The sequence below is a fragment of the Acinonyx jubatus genome, chromosome A2 (genome assembly GCF_027475565.1).
Source record: "Acinonyx jubatus isolate Ajub_Pintada_27869175 chromosome A2, VMU_Ajub_asm_v1.0, whole genome shotgun sequence".
NCBI classification, from domain to species: Eukaryota; Metazoa; Chordata; class Mammalia; order Carnivora; family Felidae; genus Acinonyx; species Acinonyx jubatus.
In genome coordinates, this window is record NC_069383.1 from 69202804 (window position 1) to 69222333 (window position 19530).

Sequence of the window (19530 nt, forward strand, 5' to 3'; positions counted from 1 at the left end):
GTTCTTGGGAAAATTTATCTGAGTGAAATTTAATTTCTATGCTAGTGAGGATGGTGATGCCAATGGTGATGATGCCAGAAATATTTGCAAATACAATGAGTTCAGAGAATACTGTCACCAGTTACCAATGATTAAATTTGCCTGTCTCATGCTCTCAATTGGAAACTAAGAAAATGGAAACACTGAGAAATGAAGAACCCCCCTCTGACCCAAATTCCAAAAATAAAGCAAAAAAACAAAAAAAATCCAAAATGTCATGAATATTAATTTACATATTATTTATATGCAGCTATGATGAATATATAATGAATCCCTAAGTAGATGACAGAGGAATGAAAGGCAAAAAAGAAGCAAAGAATACAAAAGAATGAAATATCCTCCAACTTCCTGTCACTGCCTTTAGAAGGTAATCAAGAAGCTGCAGTTACCCTAAGACACACTTCCCCAAAAATACTCATAGTTGGAAAATGCACTTTACTGTACATATTCCTTCTGGTTCATGGTGTAATGGCAAAGAATTGTGAAATAATAGCAATAATAATCACAATAATTAATCTTTGTAATCAATTCATGAACACACCCTATCTTCATTTCTCAACAAATATCATCGAATAATTAATCTTTGCCATGCATGGTCTAAGGCATCAGAGTACAAAGATGAGGAAAATCAGATTCTCCCCTTCAAAGAGTGCATAACTGCACTTTGTAGGCATGTGGGATGGCTGGAGATGTTCTCTGAGATACTGGCCTATGGGTTTCTGAGTGCCAAACATTTATTTGTTATCACATTTAATCATAACAATCCAAGGAGACCAGTGTTGTTATTAATACCTTGCTTGCATTTCAGATAATGGAGGCTCAGCAAGACCTAAGAACGCATAGTCAGTACATGGCAGCAGCTAAATTCAAGCGTGCCCATGCTCTGAACTACTCCACTCTGCTGATTCCAACGTACAAGTTAGGCAGAATGCAGAGCAAAAGAATAATTAAGATCTACTAAAATGAGCAAGCATATGCTTTGAGGAGGAGAGGAAATGTAAGGTGGATATCAAATGAGGTCAGAAACTAGCAAAGAAGGGAAGATACCGATATGCAAAGACCTATAGAATGGGAACCAGCAGGCTAAGAGATGTGGATGAATCCAAGCCAAGAAATAATAAACTTTAGTTGGTAAGAATGTATTTGTGGCGGCAACAGGTAAAGCCTTTGGAAAACAGAAGAGTTCCATTTGGTATAATGAGAGATGGGAAATCACAGCAGCTTTTTGAAGGGGAAAATGACCAAGTAAAAATGGAATCTGCTTAAGCCTACTCTTGTCCCCGCCTGGAAAACAAATAGGAGCAGAAACTAGAAATCAGGCAAGCTGCCTAGAGTCTGGTGATCTACCTGGATCGATTGCACCTGCATCAGGATGGTGGGTGGATGTAGAGACCGAATGTAAGGAATGTGGGCAGATGAAAGCATGCTAAGAAGGAAGAAGTAACTCTTGATAGCCTTTAGATATGGAAGCAAAAGAGAAAGACTCAGACACAATTCAACTTTGAGAAAGCAAGGAGGATAGCAGCGAAGCTGGAAAGAGAAGGCAGGAAAGAAATAATGAAAAAAACTTGTAGTATGTTATGATTTGGGAGTCAATGGGATTTCTGGGCAGAAAGAATGCATAGATACTATAGATGGGATGACAAGCTGGATGGGGACCGGAGCTGTGGAACAGAATTCTGAGTCATCCACCTACGAAGTTTAAAGCTGAATCACAAATTCAAAGTCCTACAGGAGCCAGGCAGATAACATGAGGACACAAAGCAGTGATTAAGACCAGGTAGAGAGGAAATAACCTGCCTGAAGAAGAAAGCTCTATCCAGCTCCATGGTTGACATGGAAAAATATGAATCAAAGCAGTTAGATCTTCTGATTTCTTTTTAAGAGAAACCATGGAACTGACAAAAATCGGGTTTATCACTAAAATATCATTTGCCAATAATTTTCAACACCAGTGGGCAAAATTCCTGGCAGGAGAAAATACGACCCTAATTCCAGAAGCCATCTGTGAAATTACATATACTCTGCCTTCTCCCATGGGGACCAATCAGATTTATGTTTTTGACATTTTTTGGCCGTCAGAAATGAAATGTCCAATCAAAAAGATCACTATTAAAGCAATAATTGTGTCATTCTGAACACAGCCAGTGGAAACTACTTAGAATTTTCTCCCACACATTTCCCCAGTTGCAATTGGACTTCTTCTAGTCCACCGAAAGGGCCTGCCACAAATTCAGCTATATACTATGGTCATTAAGGAGCAAACTATGTAATAAGAACATCCTATATTTGTTGTGATTTTCTGGTTGACCTTCATTCATGAGCAGGAAGTAAAGTGTATATTTAGTACGTTTCTGCAAAAAGCAAAGTTCTTCTTACAACTGATAAACATGTCTGACCATGCTGGTAATTTAAGTTGGTGTTACCAGCCACACAGCCAATATTTTTAAAATAAACAACAAAAACGCCAACGGAACTTTTAAAAAGTATTAGGTACTGATGTTTCAAGTAACACACTTTTTAAAGGTCGTAGAGACACAATGGCAAAAGATAGCTATATTTTCCACTTACTGACTTTTTGGATCTACTCCAAAATAGACATTTTGCACCAACACCAAGTAGAATAAGAAATCTCAAGAGAACACCTCATAAAGGGTTTGGGAAGTACACATTAGAGTAAATGAATGGCCCTTTACACACAGTAAAAAGGCTGCAATCGTGGCACTAAATGCAGTGTCAGCACTAAACTCCCCAGGCTTTCCCGGGGGGCTTGCCTCTCCTACTCACTAAATCTCCCTGCACATCAAGCAAAGCAAATTGAGGAGCAAAGCATGGGGGACATGAGTTATAGAGCTTCCTGTGGCTAATGTAGGTCATTGCAAAGGCAATTCTGATGCTCTCAGTTTAAGAAAATAAGAGTCAGAGCTACCTGCTACTAATTATTGCTCACCTACTTCACACACACACACACACACACACACACACACACACACACACACACAGCTGGTCTCTTTCATTTAAAAATTAAAAAAGGGGTCAGGAGAGAAATCACACCCACCTCTGGGTGTAAGTCTGTTCATCAACCTACTCTGCCACCAACCAGCCAACTACAGTTTACCTCTCCCCTGTCTTAGGAACAATTACAGCTCAGCCTCACCCACTCCATCCATTCCGGGGTCAGATGATGTACTTTTATGATGCCTGCTCAGCTCTCCTCAGAGCAGAGTCCCATATTCCAAATTTGTTTTCTGTTGGTGACATTCCTCTTACCCACACTCTCTTACAACCTACCTTCACTTACCCAACTCTCACTTTTTACCTCCTCCCACCCCTGCATCTTAGCTCACGCTCTCCTACAAATTCTCCAGATTTACTAGTGCTGAATACAACCCCACTTCATCTCTTTTCTTTTTTTTCTTGTCCCCCAAGTTACCCACCCCTCAACAAGAGATATCCAAAAGTTCAAATCAGCTACTCCATGTCCTCTGGGCTTCATACACTAATCCCCAACACTTATTATTATTTTTTTTTTCAAATTTCAATTCTCTACTTCTGATTCCCCCCCCTTTTTTTTAAAGCAGAACATTATTATATTTCAACACACAACTTCTGTACAACCAAAATTAAAACATCACAGTAAGATGTTGGAGACAAAACACAGCATTTCATTTACAATGCATGGCGAATGGTTAACATTCCTTAGTCATAAATAATCTCTTACAAACCAGTAACAAAGACACTAATATTCCAAGGGAAATGAAAAAAAAAAAAACAACACAGAGGAAAATGAAATAACAAATGACTATTAAGGTTTAAGGACATATGAAGATAATTGAACTGAACAATAACAGAATAAAAGCAACTTCTTTGTAGTATCACATTGACCAAGATTAAAACATTGACATCTAATGTTTGCACAGTTTTAGAAAACAAAACAAAAAAAAAACACTGGGAGACAAGATTGATGAGGACAGTCTATACAATTGGGGGGAAATCTCTACTTTTGACTCAAAATATAAATTTTGGATATGATTAATTCCAATGAAGTGGATATACTAGGACTATTTCAACAAATTATTTGGAGAAATTCAACATAATTTACATATAAGCATGTTCACTGCACAGAAAATTTGTAGCTAATGGATTTCTCTTTTTATCCCTGGTTCAACCTTTATTCCCTTGCTTCACTATAACTCATCTCCACCCATCCTCCCAAATGTCTCAGTTCTCATAACTTTTGCTTCAGTCCATCTCTGAGCCCAGTAAAAGGCCATTTGATCTCAGTTAAATGAATCAATATAAGAAAAGAACTTAGAATCATGCCTAACAAATATTAAACACCCATGAAAATTGTTTTTCCTCTTCCTCCTCTTCCTTCTCTACTTCTTCCTTTCCTTCTCTTCCCCTTTTTATATTATTATTACTATAATCATCATCATTATTATTATCATTACTATTACTATTACTGTTTTCTACCATGCCAACCCTTTCCCCCATCACTAAGTCCACCTTAATTCAATAACCAAAGTCATCATTCAAAGTTCACTGCAATCATTTAAAAAATATTACAGTGAGAAATAATTAAAGGTATATAGCATGTTACTGATTTAGTAGCAATATTATCAGAGTAAGAAAACCCAATCTGTGATCCAAGAGAGTCTAAGGCACTTCAGAGCAAATAGAAGGAGCTTCTCAATCTAATGGATTATAAAATGGAAGTTATGTGGTTAAAGAGATGTTACTCAAATAAAAATATTATAAAAAATTAAATGCAGTCATTTAATTTAGTAATAGTAAAATTCTTCTCAATTTTTCAGTTGAACACAGGAATTACATATCAAGCTGTCCCAAGTAGACATCCTCCCGTATCTCACCCACTTCCGCCCAGAGGACGGAGAGGCACATGGAGAAATGGTTTCTTCTCTAACGAAGAAGTTAGTTGCAGGGAGGGTTAATCCTGCCATTCCATTATAGAAATGGCTCATGATCCTAAGTCTCAATGGAGGAAGAAATGGGGAGAGAAAAGAAGGAGGAAAATGTATGAGAGAAAAACATGGACACTGAGGAAGGAAGAAACAACCCAAGTCATTTTCACACTGGCCCTTGTCTTTCCAGTTAACCTTGCATTTCCTTCACACTTCTTAAGTCCACACACATCCATAAAGAAAAGAAAGTTTTCAGTGTTTCTTGAATGCAATGAGACCTATAGCCTACATTTTCATTTCTGCATGTACCATCATGGGATGGTCGGGTCCTGTTTAGAACCAAGTATCTAACAGAGGAGAAGCAAAGGGTTTAGCTCTGTTTACACAGCTGCCAAGTAATAGACTCTCCCAAGGCTTAGCGTTTGAACAATATAGACTTCTATTTCCTTTTGGTTGTCTACGTTGGCAGCAGTTTGAGATTCCATTTCTAATGCTGGCATATGCAAATGTATTTTTAAGCTTAAAGTCAGAATCCTAGGAGGTTTAAATCATTGCCCAGCTGTGGCCAGACTCATTGAAAAAAATATCCAGAAACAAGTTCTCTTTTTCTGCCTGAAAACAATTGCTCTTGTCAGCTCTTTACTATGAGCTATTGAACTTTTCATCTGCCACTAGGTATGCATAAGAAATTTGATCTTTCCCAACCTTGTTTCACCTGCCTGGCTTTTCATAAAATGCAGCTGACTTCTCCCAACTGGATAGGTGGACAAGGGATGATACAGACCACAACCATTTGTCCATTTATACAGTGATATCTTGCCTTCTATAAAAGGAGGGTTATAGAAGTCTCAAGAGGGATTTGGCTGGTGAAAGACATGAGAGGGTTATTTGCTAAATTTTTACAGCCAACAGGACACTGTGAAAACAAAACTTTTTTTTTCCAGTTAATATTCTTTTTATTATGTAATGTGAGCTTGGTCTCAACAAGGTACACCTCTTCATCAGGAGTTAAGTCTAGAATATTTTCTGAGACTTGTTCCCTCATCCAGGTTGGGTTTTGTTGTTGTTTTTTTTTTTTTTTTTTGTAATTTATTGTCAAATTGGTTTCCATACAACACTCAGTGCTCATCCCAAAAGGTGCCCTCCTCAATACCCATTACCCATCCTCCCCTCCCTCCCACCCCCCATCAACCCTCAGTTTGTTCTCAGACAAAACTTTTAATAAAATCCATCTTATAGTCGGAAGTTGCCCGGGTCTGGTCTACTCATACTGTTAGATGAGCAGTTTTTAAACGTTTTGCTTTCAGCATCCCTTGATACTCTTAGTTCTCAGTGATGCCAAAGAGGCTTTGTTTATGTGGGTTACATCTATCAACATTAACCATGTTAAAAATTAAAACCGATAAAACTTTAAATATTTAATAATTCATTTTAAAATAACTATAAACTTGTTACTTACTAATATAAAATTTTTATGGAAAAAATAGCCATACTTCCCAAGGCAAAAAAACAAATAGTAAGAAGACATTTTACATTTTCACTTATTTCTTTAATATCTAGCTTAATAGAAGTCAACTGGATTCTTATAGCTGCGTCTGCTTCCAGTCTGTTGTGATATGCTATTTTAATTGTGAAGAAAATCTGGTCTCACATAAATATGTATTCCAAAAAGGAAGAGTATTTAAATAGCCTCTTAAGGTAATTGTGGACATTCTTCGATATTACACCAAAATTCAACAGATGTCAGTTTCCTAATGTTCTGTTGCAATGTAATTATGAAATGACATAAATTGATGAGCTTTTTGCACTCTTTTGCACATTAAAATCTATTGGTCTATCTTAAACTTTGAATGAACCTTTGACCCATGTATGATTTTATAACATTATGCACTGGTTATCTAGAAAATTATTTAGAAAAGTATGCAGACTTCTCAAATGTTGATGCATGTCACTCTCCAATATCCAAAAATCAAACTTGGTAATATCACTACCAAACTCTTAGGAAAACTCTTTAGGTATGGTAAAGCTGATATAAATTTTCCAAAATTCTGATTTTTGCTGCAAATCTTAAATTTTGTCATTAGCAGCAAATATTGTCAATTCTGACAAGATCATGCCACTCTCATTGATTTTTGAGAAAATTTCTGCCAAAAATCCAACTCTGAATAATCCTAGTTTGTCTGTGAATTGTACTTTCAAGTAAAAAACAAAAACAAAAACAGTGTTTCATGAAAAAAGGCAGGTAGTTTGGCTCACAACTCAAACTACTGCACAAATCCTATCTCGAGACAACCACCGAACTTTGGTAGGCAGCAAAAGTGCCTTATGTGTTCCCATTTGTCACACAGTAAAGACATGTGCTCAAGGGTAGAGATTTAACATAACATTTTTTTTTCTGCTTAATGAAGGACATTCTTAAGTGAAACAGGGTTGGTTGGTTGGTTGGTTGGTTGGTTGGTTGGTTGGTTTAAACTGCAAGTGTGTGGCAGTGAAGGTTGATGCCAGTACTGGTCTAGTTTGGTGCCACTGTCTCAATTCCTGCTAAGTATCAGCAGTGTCACCCACCATTGCTTTCACACCATCACTGCAAATGCCAATCTGTTGAAAAAGAAAATAAAAATAACATTTTGTGAAAATTGTCTTGACCTTACAGGTTTCTGAAAACATCTTAGGATCCCCAGGGATCCTCAGACCACGCTTTGCCTTACCTGCTTCTTATAAGGTGGAGTTGATTCTAAAGCCTATAGAAACTGAACGAAATTTTGCTGTTGATATAAATAACCTAAACAGAAGGGTTTGAGTTCTTTCTTCTGCAGAAAAGAAAAAGTGAAAGACACAATAGTAGAATCACTGAGAAGAGAATATTTCAGATTAGAGTCAAGCAACTATAATGATTTGGAAATACCTGGAAGATCTAAGGCCTGTGGATATAGCATAGGGAAAAGTGGAATTACAGAAAGAGTAAGGTCTTGAAGGAAAGAGTCCATAAAACTATATGTGAAAGACTTGCTTAAACCAGAAAATAGGTAAAGAAGAAAAACTGAGATGACTTCTCTCACTGCTCATTCTCCTTCTCCCCTCACTACACACACACAAAAATTAATGGAGCTCACTCAGCCTCGCTATGAAGTAAACTAAACTAGTGGCTAATAAAATGCAGACTTCTATGTTGTAAAAAAAGTGCTTAATTCTTTTGTTCTTTTAATTTTGCCATTTTAATAATTACAATTATACATGTTTGTTTCAAGACAAGAACATCAAAGATTATACAATCCAGTACCAATATTTTACCCATAAATAGGGAAAGCGAGATGCAGAAATCTAAGCTCACCACCATTAAGTGGACAAGTCAGAACTGGAAACACCAGATCTCCTTATTCTTGAATACTTTCGCCAAATAATGCTTCCTTTTCAGTGTTTACTTAAGATTTTACTCATTTGAATCAAAAGGAAGATCTTAAACAAAAGGCTTTTATGGTGGATCTTGATCTGTTTATATCCAGTCCAATTTTGTGGTCGCTCTCTACCACCACCTGGTGGCAGAACGTGTAAATTGCATGGGAGAGCTGACAACAAGAGAAAAGGCTTCACCGTTGAAATTGCCAAACACACCACCGCAGCCAATACTGGGTAGTTCAAGACTCCAAGAGTTTCATCCACAGACGAAAGATCTATTTATGTCAGTAGAGAACTACTGTTTTTGAGGAGGGGAAAAATTTTAGTCCATGAGTCTATGGACTCATCTATGTTGATTTTTCTGGGGTCCTCTTAATTTTACTCACACTGGGTTAATTCTTGACTAGGAAATCAAGCGATACTGCTAAATTAAGCCTTTCGTATCTCTCTTGCTGGATTTGTGAGCTATATTTAAGATTGTTGTGTCTGCATATCATCTCTAGTCCCGCTTGCACTGTTTCATGATTCTGAGCTACCCAAGTCGTACTGCTAAAGCTGTAAATCAAGCATTGGCAATTGCAGCACATTAAACAGAAGAGACTCTCAAGCACTCAGCACAGAAGCTCATTATGCTAGAGAGAAAAATCAATCCATAGGGTATCTGCCCTCTCATCTAGTTAACAGAGTAGAGATGAGAGCCCTTAGAAAGTAAAGGCCTCAAAAGCCGTTGTCATCTTTGCCAGAAAGTTCTGGAAAATTTTGAGTTATTTCTGACCCCAACAGTGCATCCCATGAATTTAGAGACTCAACAAGCTTCTCTTTGTTAAAAGAATTGTTCCTCAATTAAGGGAATCAGTCATTCATATCTTAGAGTATCTTAGAGGAACTATCAGACAATATCAAGAGTCCTTAGGAAATGAGCATCTCAAGTAGCATCCTTGAAAGAGTATAAAACTGAAGATGGAACAGTTTGGACAATGAGAGGGCAGTATTTTGGCTCTGTGGCCCTAAGAATTAGGACAGAAAAGGAACCAGAAAATAGAAGAAAGGAGACAAGAGCCCTCTGGGGAATAATACCACAAGGGAAACTAGAACAAATTAAGACGTGAGACCTTGAACAAAGAATCCTATAGAAGCACCTAACCTCAGGTCAAAATAGATGGAAACAATGCACCACCTGCTCAGGCCACATATCAGGTAAAGAAGCCAAGTAAATAAGGGTCCCATCACTATATATAATATGAGATCACGTATCTGGGCTCCTGGAAGTTCAAAAGCACTTCAGAGCAAACAGAAAGGAGCTTCTCTACCTAAACAGGCACTCTTGAGGAGTACGTGAAAAAGGGCGACTACTCCACAGACCATGATGCACAGTGGCTCCTCAGCCTTATATTGCACACATAATGGACATCCAATAAATACCTGCTGTCATATAAATGGTTAAAGATGGCCCCTATGTTATTCACCTATTGACATTATGCTAGGACCATCAGTTCAAAGCCCTCTGGCACCAAACACAAATTCTTACACATTCAGTTGCTTTAAATACAACTCAGATAAGCTTATATTAGCCATTTAGACCCCATCTGCTTTACATATCCCACAAAACTACACCCAATACTTGCTAGCTATAGATAAAACAACCCCTGGAGACTCCCACCTGGCTATGGAACAGCATCACCTAGTGGGTGGTGGTGCCAACCTGCAGTGTCCTGGTCTCCTGCTGTGCAGGATGTCCCTTCTCATGCAATACTATCCAAGTACCACCCACTAAAATGCGTTGTGCAATGCTGCCACCTCATGGTCCCGTCTTCCCCTTGATCAGCCCTGAAACTCACCACAAACCCACAGCCAATTTTCACCGTGCCTTCCAAATTCGTCACCTAATATTTCCAAGCCTGCCCTTGCCTACCCATGTCCATTCATGCTGCCCAATACCAGTCTTCACCTGGCTCATCTGACAACCACGATGCTCTTCTAACTGATCTGCCTGTGTCCGTGCTAACCTTACTCCCTGATGACTTCCACATCCTCCACACTGCACTAGGGTTATCTTCCTGTCACTCAAGTCCAATGAGCTCACTCCCTTACCTAAAACACTTCCACGACTTCCTTCTAGATGCAAAACATGTCCCAACTCCTTACCATGCGCAGAAAATGCCCTTTTTGCCCATCCCTCTCTCCATACATCCCTCTACTTCCTAGTTCACACTTTCCTGTATTGAGCTGTTTCCTTCCTTTGTACCTTTGCAAATTCCAGAAATGCTCTTCCCATTGTTCATTACCTGGTGATTCCTATTCATCTTTCTCAGCTCAATCACATTCCCTCTAGAAAGGCCTCCTAGGGCTTTAAGGCTGGGCCAACCATTCTGCCATGTGCACCCAGTACATGGTCTGCTGGAGCATGTGCCTCCCTGCCTATGTTCTGTTTGTGTGATTCTTTCCTCCTGTTACATTGAAAGCTCCACGAAGGGAAGGGCCATGTCTCGTGTATCTCCATACTTCTGGTGCCTGGCAATGAGTGCTCCTGAACTGCTAAATAACCATTAGACAGGAATGAGAAATCTGTGATTTCACTATCAGGAATTTCCTGATTGTCAATAAATTGTGCCCGTGCATTAAGCTTTTAAATCACTGAACTCAGAAGTTCTTCCTTATAATGCAACCAAATTCTATTCCCATGGAAAGGGGGTGGGAATTGATTTTTCACCCACTAGTACAAATGTGCAACCAACACATGATCCTAATGTTGCCTAATCCACTGAACTATCTTTTCCTAAATCACTACCATTATATGCCCATTGATGTAAGTTTTTCCTGTCTGGTTTACAATTTGAATCTCAGGTGTCTGACTCTAGAAGGATTATTTAGCAAAATCCATTCTATTTATAATTGGCAGCCTCTATTGTTTATCTTAACCAACAAATTCAAAAAATCTGGAATCTATTGCTTAGAATACCTTGAGGATAAATAGTCATACTGACAGTTGAGCATTCTTTTTTAAAGTGATGTAAAAATATCAGTGCTCTAGAACAGAGCCATATATTGTACTAGAAGCTGTTTCTCTGAGTTGCAAAGATGGTCAGTGAGCATGTCTAAAAATAAACAACTCTCAAGTAACCTGTGAGGCTGATCTTTAAAATAATTGACAACAAGCAAATCTTCAGACATGATCAGCTTTGGCTTTGACTCTGCTGTCCCCATAAAAGGGCCAGATTTTCCACGCAGCAAAGTTAAATCAGCGCTGGCCAGTCAGCCTGCCTAAATGGGCACTCTAGCCTGATAGAAAACACTGGTAAGTTCAAGCCACCCAGATGTTCTTGCACCTTACAAATAAGGGCAAATTTAAACTATCATACCAAAAGAAATACAATCAGGATATATTAATAAAAATAAGGGGAAGAAGAGTTTTAATGCTTGAATCATGAAGTCAGAGTAGATTTTCTCAAAGTTACTCAACAATATAAACGTTTGGAAAGTCAATCTGTTTTAATCTTCTAAAAATACAAGCTATTAAGGTATCTCGACCTCTTAAAACCAATTAATTCAATACCCTCCCAAATTAACTATGAAATACTGGTGAATTTGTAATTAAGCCTGCCTAATTTTAAAAACCATCGATCCCTGCTGATGTTATGTCGAGCAGAGGAACACTCCTCAGAAGAGGGACTCAAATCAACACCTCTGACATGTGCAAAGCCAGGATACCCTAGTGTCTGGAGCATGTGCTCTTAACTGCTTCATATGCCTGTGCTTTTAGGTTTTCCTCATCCTCCCTTGCTCCACTCTACTGGCCCTAGCATCTCTACTGGTTCATTCTTTCTCCTTTGCGTTCTTTCCTTGCTGAAGCCACCCACTTTATGTCAGCAGATTTTCTCCTCATGTTTGTTCTACAGGCGATAAAGAGTAAGAAAGCTGAGAAAAACACAAAGCTACTAAAGATCCCACAAATCCGTGTAGTCAGTGGTACTACTGTGCTCACAGGACGCGGGGAGAAGGTTCCTCGGAGAGGGTGACATAACAAAGTGTCACAGAGGAAGATGAGACCTGAGGACAGCAGAAGAGCAGTGTCTCCCAGGCAGAGGGAAGCAGAGACAAAGAAGGAGAGGTAGAAACAAGAATGGCCAGTCTGTGGGACAAGTAATTTGATATGGATGGAACACCGAATACAAAAGGTAGAGGAAATTGAGGGAGGAAATGCAGCCAGTTAGCAGATCCCAAAGGTTGAGTGACCAGCCACCCCAGTTTTCGAGGAAGTGAGGGGGTTCTCTGAATGCAAGACCTGCAGTGCTAAAACCAGGAACTCCCAGGCAAACCTGGACAAGTTGGTCACCCTACAGCCAAAGGGCTGCTATGCCATCCTTTCGGGAGGTCTGAACTTCTCTGAGGCAGCAGGGAAACATGGAAGGATTTGAACAAGTACAAGACCAGGTATTTTATTCCTAGCTTGCAATACACACTACAAGAGCCTTTTTAGACATGGGTCGCAACTCACTGGTGAGTTACAAAATCAAGTCAGCTGGCAGGTGCAGGGAGCAGTTCTACATGGTAAGGGAAACTACTGTTTCATCAAACTTTTTTGACATATATATACTCACTTTTAGGTCTGAATATTATTTATTATTGTTAGTTGCAGTTAAAGGCATTTGAGATATAATTGAACTACATCAATTTTAAAAATGGCAGATTTTAAATTATAAAGTAGTCTCTACCTTTGTCCATTCTCAACCAACATTTAGCATGACAGGACACCCATAGATCATGATGATATTTGTACAGGACACTCGAGTATGCAGAGAAAGCTGTTCACCATCACAAGAGACTGACTCGGGCTCTGCCTATCCTGAGAGCCAAGAGATTAATATCCAAGTACACATGGAACCTGTAGTCCATTTGCAGAGCACGGGTGGGAAAGCCTACCATAGAATGACCAAAGCAAGCTCAGCTCTATTTGTTTAAATCTACCAGAGAAAGAAAGTGGGGAAAAAAATCTATCCCTGGATAGTTCAAGGCACAAGCACATCAAGACAAATATACTTAGAAAGATTAACTCGCTTTTCCAGTTACCCATGAATGTCCATAAGAGTGTGGAAAATCAATACTGCCAGAAATGCAGGACCATGACATATTTCCTGCAGACATGTCAGCATAAATGCCGAATGACCCTAGGATTTGGGAGTTTGCTATTTGTCCCATCAGCACAACTTTTATATTCCTTTTAGAAAGCAAATACCCATCCAAAATACCCATTTGCAGCTAAGCTAGAAAGCTTAGCTGCAAAACCCCAAGACTGGCCCTGCACACAGCATTCTGTATGTGAAGACAGAACCTGGTGGTATGAGGCAGTCAATGTTCACAACAGATTTCTCAACCAGTCCTAAAAGGCTTAAACCTTTCTGATATTCATGTGTATTTTTTACTTCAAGACTTAAAAAAAAATTTTAGCTAGAGTCACTTTCAACCATCTGTCTCTTTGAGTGAAAATAGGATGCAGGCTTGTATGTATTGGCTTTTGAAGAAAACCAATTTGGCAGAAAGAATTAAAGAGAAAGAAGAATTATATCTCAATTTTCAAGACCACACTAAGGAGTAACAAAATATCCAATGTAAGTAGTAACTTACAGGGACACACCTATCTCCTTTTCTACCCATTAAGCTGTCCCCAATCCTGACCATTCTTGATTGAACATCACTCAGATTAGATCTGTGTCACCCGGTCATAGCCTTGGGAAGTGGCAGAGTTGAGACATATGAGTGACTGTCCCAATGTGAGTAGCATTACATGTGATGGGAGATGATGATAGCAGGTACACTCCAAGAATTTGGAAATAATGGAAATATGGCATGATCACTGTCTGAGAGTTCAACTAGAGTTTATCTTAAAACACAGGACATCACCCAAGTTAGAACGATAATGACAGTACCAAAACATCACAGCTAGGGATGGCAAAATGTAATGGAGAACCACCCCATAATTAGTAGTGAACAACAATAAAAACTGTTATAATTAAAGGAAAATGTATTTGAAATGATAGGAAAATAGGTGTGATTTTTTTTTCAGGTTTTCCGTAGTATGTCCAGGGAAAAGGACATGCTTTTCCGGTCAGTTGACATAATTGCTTCTGTGCATCTATCAGGAGGCTCAGTACAGTTGCATCAGGACACCATCTTGAAACATCAGCTATGACAACTGCTCCCCATGCTCTGGTTCCACGTACATCCAACCTTCAGTCTTCCACACTTCAGTTCAGTGCAACTCCTCAGTCAGCCTTCCAGTTAACTCAGGCCAAACACCTTGGAGCCATCCTTCATATCTCTGTCAAATCCCATATCCGAACCATCAGCAAATGATTCAAGCTCTACTTTCCAAACCCTTCCAGAATCAGCCTGATTTCACCACCTCCCCTGCCATCACCCTGTCCAAAGCACCAACATCTCTCATCCTTATTATTGAAAAAGCCTCTGAAATGGTCTCCTACCTCCTACCCTTGCTCCCTCTGCCTTGCAGTCTATTCTCAGCTACAACAGTAATTCTTCAAAACACAAGCCAAATCATGTCACTTCCTTGAATAAAGCTTGCCAATGGCTCCCATGTCAGCGTAAAAGCCAAAGTCCTACAACAGTCTCCATGGCCCGACAGAAACCAGCCTCATTACCTTTCAGATCTCATTTCCAGAGAGGTTGCTATTCCTCAAATACATCAGGTACACTCCCACCTCAGGGACTTCACATTTGCTAGTTCCTCTGCCTGATACTAAAGTCTACGAACAACTGGCTTCTTCAAAATATAAGTCAAATTTCACCTTCTTGAGGCCTTACTTGATGACCCTCTTCAAAAGAGTAAACTATTCCCCTCATTGCACCTGAAATCTCAAGTCTTTTCTACTGTCTTATTTTCCTTCACTATGTGTATTACCACCTAACATATTCTATACCACAGTTAATTAAGTATCCTTCATTGTTTGTGCCTTCCCCCAGAATTTAAGTTCCAATGAAGGCAGAGATTTTGTCTGTATTGTTCACTGATGTATTGCCAATACTTAGAATAGTGACAGGTAGAGAGTTCATAATAAATATTTGTTGAATGAAGGAACAAAATTGGCTTCGAAAATGTGTCTGCTTGAGCTCCTTCCTCTCCTCCCAGCCTCATTCTCTGTAAAGTGTCAAAGCTCCATTGGCTTTGAGATTCTCCTAGGTTTGCTCAGCACCCTCCTTCTCAACCCTTTTGCCGTGATCCGGTGACTTTAATTGCCATATGATTGCCACACTTAGAGTCTGCCTCCCTTCCCAGTTCTTTTGAATGTATTACATGATTCGGTCTCTGGACCAAGCATCCAGGATTACCCTTGATACTCTTTGGCTAGTACTGACCCAACCATGCCCAGCTGAGATCTCTGGTACCAAGGACCTAAGAACCTGAGTTCTCAGATTTCAGATCACTGACCTATAAGCGAGGGCACTGTGATCCTAACATGGGAAGTTAGGTTTCTCTTGCCAGTCATTAAGTGGACAATCTATATTTGTTGCCTGATATATAGTCTATACTTGCACTGGGTTGTGTGAATTCATCACTAGACTGCTCAAGAATTTTGGCTACATAAGAACACTCTAATATCTAGACCCTCAGAACTAAAATTCAAGACCTGAATCCTGCCTGTGTGTATAGCTGACTGCTGACTGGCCCTGATGGTGGCTCCATCTCTGCAGCTGCAGTGCAACAGCTAACTTGCAGGTAAGAGTGTTGATGCCCAAGAGTGTCGCCTGCTCGTCGTGTTCTTAGCACAGGAGCATGAACCTACATGCATATGCACATACAGCCACCTGACCCCAAAACCCTTGGCAAATCAGAGCACGTTTTCTCCCCACCTGTCTGGTCCCTGCACAGTGACCCTCTATAGGAAAAAGCGGAGGGTGGAGGGGAAGAATGGGATGGTTTACCTGATGGAAGGAGATGTGAGAATACTTTGGTTATCTGGGCAAGGTTCCCCAGAGACAGAAGCACACTAATCAACAAAATGTTCTAATTTACTGGGGCACCTAGGTGGCTCAGTCAGTTAAGCGTCCAATTTTGGCTCAGGTCCTGATCTCGCAGTTTGAGTTCGAGCCCCACATCTGGCTCTGTGCTGACAGCTCAGAGCCTGGAGCCTGCTTCAGATTCTGTGACTCCCTCTCTCTGCCCCTCTCCTGTTCTCTCTCTCTCTCTCAAAAATAAACATTAAAAAAAATTTTTTTTAAATGTTATAATTTACTAAGAGCAAGGAAGTCCAAGTAGCTGGCTCCTGGATGCTAAATGTATCTTTACGTGAATGCAATTTAATGAATACTCACTGAGCCCCAGTGAAGCAAAGCACCATCCTGGATGCTGTCAGGCTTACACAAATGATTGACTTACATTTATCGCAAAAAGCTTATTACACATGAAGGAGAACAGAACATCTCACCCCAAAATATGCCTTTTTGGCATAAGGATTATATGAAGCGCTTTACTTTTAAGAAGCAGCAGATACAGAAGAAGCTCTAAAAACCTAGTAGAAATTATCCTTTTGTAAGAGACACTTCAATTTATAAGGAAAGTTTGCATTTGTGAGGGTTCTCCCTCTCTGCAGGAAGAAGAGGATGATTCAGTCTCTAGGAACTATTATCAGTGAAGAAAGCATGGACTTAAATCTGTAAAACACCCTTATTCTTGGTGACCTCCCATACCTGACTCCCCACCCTCAACATCTTTTGCCTTTAACTGGAAATGGTACTTAAGGTGGTGGCTTAATCCATTTTGGAGAGTTACTCAGTTTTCCAGGGTCTCTCCCATATATACAGGAGGTATACAAGTTATTACAATTGTTTTGTTTTCCTCCTGTTAATCTGTCTTTTATTAGCGGCAGAGGAGGGAGGGGAGGGGGGAAGGTTCTCAGCCAAGAAGAACCTAGAAGGGTAGAAAGAAAATTATGTTTCTTTCCCCACATATAGTAGGATCTGAAAAGGGCAGTTCCACTGCTAGGGACAGTGGGCTAAGTGCGTGATAAAGGTTTAAAGCACGAGGAGGGCATGTAGGAAGTAGAGCAGAGTGAGTGAAGGAGGGGCCATGAGAACCAGACAGGGAAACATGGGTAGGATGCGAACTGGGGAAGCATTTCCAGAGGAAGGAGATGAGCATGAGAAAAATGACAGCCACAGGAGGTAGCAGTCTGTGCTTCGGGGAATGGCAAACAGGTTCATTCAACTATAGGCTAAGGTCAAATGGGTTCAAGGTGGCAGGGGTGCAATGAGGGACAAGCAGGAAAGGTTTGTGCTGGGTGTTACATTCTCAGGTGATAACTGAGATCAATTCTTTCTGCTCTTTGGTCCTGCCTCCCTTCAGAATCAAGTTATCTATTTTAAAACCTGCAAGGGTCTTGGAAAAAAATCAAACATTTCCATGTGAAGCCAATCCAATCTATTCAAATGTGTTAAGCAATGCAAACAACTAGAATTAACACTTCCCTTCCATATCACACCTTTACTGTATATGATGAAAAAGTGAGAAATCAAGTGCTCAAAATAGATACTTTAGCATTTGTGATAAGCTCTTTGCATAAGATAAGCATTAGGGTGGGGACTCTACCCCGCCCCCAACCCCAGTAGGCTCCTAGTTTGCTTTTCTTCTTGCTGTAAAAAGAAAATGGTAGTTGGGGATTTCTGTCATATGCCTTTGAAATGATATATTTTCTAGCCTCTGCTGCTAGCAGGATAGAGCCAATCCTGAATATTATCAGGGCACATTAAGAGATTACTCAATGAACAAATACATGAACAAATGAAAGAGTGAGCCCTCAAGTGCAAGATCATGTGGCCAGTTTGGAATGAAGCTAGATGCAAACATTTTGTGTTTGTTTTTAATGGTTGTCATAAGCTGTTACATTTCCTTCCACTCGCCCTGACACTGCTATGGCATTCCCAGTGTCTGGCAGGAGTTTAAGGAATGTTTAACTGAATGAAAGAATGAATGATTGAATGTTACAACTTGAACAATTCCATGGGGAAGAAAGTAGACACGGATTGTCACATTTATTTTTCCAGTTTGGCATCTGCCCTCTTATTTATGCTGCCCCAAGTGAATGGCAAAACCTGGCCAGAGATAAGAGTGATGCAAAGCTCTCTCTAGTACATAAAATCACAGGTTCTTAAATCCAGAGAAAAAATAACATGGAGATTACTAAATCCAGGTCTGGCCTCTCATTGGTAGAATAATCCCTTCACAGAAAATCCTCACTTCCTGGTGACATGCTTGAACTCTCACTACCATAAAGGTAGCCCAGTCTTTTTTTCTTTTCTTTTTTCTTTTTTTTTTTTTTTTAACTTGAGTCAATCAAAGGTTCTGCATTATATTGATATGAACTTTCCTTTTCCCTGGAAGTTTGGGCTAGAGAGGTGTCCCTCATACTTACTTGCCAAAAATAGAGTCCTCGTGCCCACACTTTCACCTGCTTACAACCCACAGGCTTTCTGCAGCATCCAGTCAAGTTCATTCACACTGTACTCAAGAAGTGGTGGGGGAAGGGAAGATAAAAAAAAAAAAAAAAACCCACAGAGGAGAGAAAAGGTGTACATCTGCCAAGATGAGCCACACAGCCTCCTCTCCATCATAACCAGCCTCTAGCTCTTTAAACCTTTACCTGTGGTATGAGTCTTGAGCTCCTGCACCTTTTAATTTTCTGGACACACAGAATGCTTGCATGATTTAGCCACAATGGATTTGTATCACAGTAGATTTTAATTTCACATTGCTTTGAAATGCTGGGGATAGAAGGAGGGGGGCTAGGAAATGTGTCCTCAGCAGACCTGAATTCCAAGATAAGAATGGAAGCCAACTTGATACTCTAAACAATAGTCTCTAGACTGAGGTTGCCTCACAAGCCAGGGAAAATGCAGGCTGACCCTTATGTTGTACTCACCCAGAGCCCAGCACTGCTCTGTTGGGCATAGACAAAAATGTTCAATAGGATCCTGATTCAGAAGGCAAGGCTTCCAGAATCCTAAGTATTACCAAGCCCACATTCATTTGGGGCCCAGAGACCTAATGGATGACACATTCAGGAAGTCAAATGTTTGTACTGAACACATCAAAATGATCCAGGGGAAAAAAAAATTAAATCATATAAGAAATGGAAAATTAAGTAGGATTTATTCTTTC

General features: G+C 39.8%; 1 protein-coding gene across 5 annotated transcripts in view; it reads right to left on the bottom strand.

The window, feature by feature from the left end:
* The window catches only part of DYNC1I1 (dynein cytoplasmic 1 intermediate chain 1), a 313205-nt gene that overhangs the window by 282423 nt on the left and 11252 nt on the right, over positions 1–19530 (bottom strand). The gene's annotated exons all lie outside the window — the stretch shown is intronic.